The following is a 2,500-nucleotide window of genomic DNA, read 5'->3' on the forward strand; positions in this document are numbered from 1 at the left end:
TAGGCTGCTCTCCAGCAGACTGGGTTTAGTCTTTCATTCCCATGTCCTAGGCTGCTCTCCAGCAGACTGGGTTTAGTCTTTCATTCCCATGTCCTAGGCTGCTCTCCAGCTTAGAGTCACCGCGGACACACACGGGGCAAAGCCCTCTGCAGTAAGGAGCTCTCATTTAAATACCTAACAGAGTTTTAGAAGTTCGTCATAACAGTGCGTGTGAAGAGTATGAAACACTAGAATGACAATCTGTCAAGCAGGTCAGATCAGCAGAGGGATCACTATGATGGGAAAGGAGGAACTGTTGAATGATTGGGTCTCTGGCATCCATGGGTCTGCGAGGAAATCAGACCATTCTGGATGCACTGCGTGTCCAGAAGATCCCCTCGGAAACACGCAGAGAGAGCTTGTGTGTGTGTGAAGAGTGTGTGTGTGTGTGTGTGTGTGTGTGTGTGCCAACATGAGGGACGTGCGGCTGATGCAGCCCCCAGTCCCTCAGCTCTCAGTGTCCCCCTTCACAGGGATGTCAGCTCTCAGTGTGCCCTTCACAGGGATGTCTGCCATTTTAGGGATCACACAGCCAGGAAGAAGCGGACGGAAGGGTGCAAGAGGAGACTAGTGCACATGGTTTATGTTTACGCAGAAAATCCTGCTCTGGTATTTGCACCGGGACAAAGAGAGAGAGAGAGAGAAAGTGAACGACAAAAGACAAGGACAGAGAGAAGGGGGGAAAGAGAGAGAGACAGAGAGAGGGAGAAGAGAGAGAGAGCCAGGGGGGCAGAGAGACAGAGAGACAGAGATGGGGGGAAAGAAAGGGAGATGAGAGAGAGAAGGGAGAAGAGAGAGAGAGTCAGGGGGAGGCAGAAAGACAGAGAGAGGGAGAGACAGAGATGGGGGAAAAGCAAGGGATATGAGCGAGAAGGGGGCAAAGAGAGAGACAGAGGGGGGAGGGGAGGGAGAGGGAGAAAGAAAGAGTCTTTGTGAGAGAGGGACGGAAAGAGAGAGAGAAGGAAAAGGAGAGAGCGCTGGATGCTCAGACAGTCAGGGGAAGGAAGGGATATTAGATTCAGTGAAAGATTGGGCCGTGACTCAAAGTGCATCAAATCATGGCTCTTCCTTATTAGAGCACGGAGGACATGTTCCCTTTGGAGTTTTTCAAAGGCTTCTGTTGGGAAGTGGCCGTTGTGTGCCGGGAATGAGAGGAGAGGGCGGACACACACACACACACACACACACACACACACGACAGGCTTCCATCTGTCCAAACACACACAGCTTAGAGAGGCTGGCTCCAGGCACTACGGGCGCTGCCCACTTCACTCTCTGGGATCTGGGAGAAGATCAATGCTGAATAAACATCACCTCATGCTGCAGACGCCCCAGTCACTGTGGCTAGCAGAATGCCATCGCACTACCTTCTTCCACTGTTATATATTAAATGTACCATTACACTATCTTTTTCAATTGTTGCCATTACATCATCTTATTCCACTGCTATACATTAAATGTGCCACTTTGTGACATAATACATTTTATGAAATGATAATGATCTACAGTCTACATCCTTTGGCAAAAAGTTCTATTCCCTGGTCACTGAAAATGTGTTGAAAACTTGTTGTTGTATATCTGTATAGATTTAAAGGGCCAGTAGCTTCTGAGTTTATGAGCAGGCTTATGCATGTCTCCTCAAACAGGGGCTACAAATGGTCTTACCATTAAGAGAGAACCACACATGCATTCTTTAGTACATTTAATTTTTTACTACACCCTCGAATATCGTGTATTAAATGAGTATACTTTAAAATACAAGCATGAGTCTATGTTAAACGCGATTTAAAGTATTTTAGTTTTAAGTGGGCGCGATAATGATCTAACCTGAAGAAATGATCTGTCTATTGATGCGGCGCGACTCTACCGCTCGGGCTTATCTATGACGCGTTGCTGACGGACGGGTAGGTTAGCGTCTCGCGCCTGCGTCTCCCCGGAACCCATTTTTCATTCACGCAGGTGCCTGGGGCGAAAAGCGCTCGGTTTCACTCGAGACAGGAATGATGTCAGATGTTTCCACGGGCTAATCCCCTCCTGTCATCGCGACGGAGACACCGACGGCAGATCCAGCCGATAATAGAGCCATCCTGAAAAATCATTAGTCACAAATGCAAGCATTCTGCAGCTCAATACCTCAGCCCCAAACATGGAAAAACGAACAAAATAGTTTCATACGCACCCAATATTCTCAACAACCACCACGGTAGAAGAAGGCAATGTTTATATTTGAAGAAGTCGTGCCTAAGACCTTCCGTTGACCCATCACTGCCCTTTGTCCTCCAGAGGGGGAGACTCTTGGCTAATTAGACTGTTTTCCTAAAAAGACCACTAATAAAAGCCAGCTTTGAATTTCTTTCTCCTCAAATGGAATTTTAAGAATTTACCCAAGTAACGTTTTTATGTTTTTCTGTAATTAAAGAATACTGGTAATAAACATTAATTACATTTCGGTAATTAAATA

This window comes from Clupea harengus, chromosome 7 (assembly GCF_900700415.2).
Source record: "Clupea harengus chromosome 7, Ch_v2.0.2, whole genome shotgun sequence".
In the NCBI taxonomy this organism is placed as follows: domain Eukaryota; kingdom Metazoa; phylum Chordata; class Actinopteri; order Clupeiformes; family Clupeidae; genus Clupea; species Clupea harengus.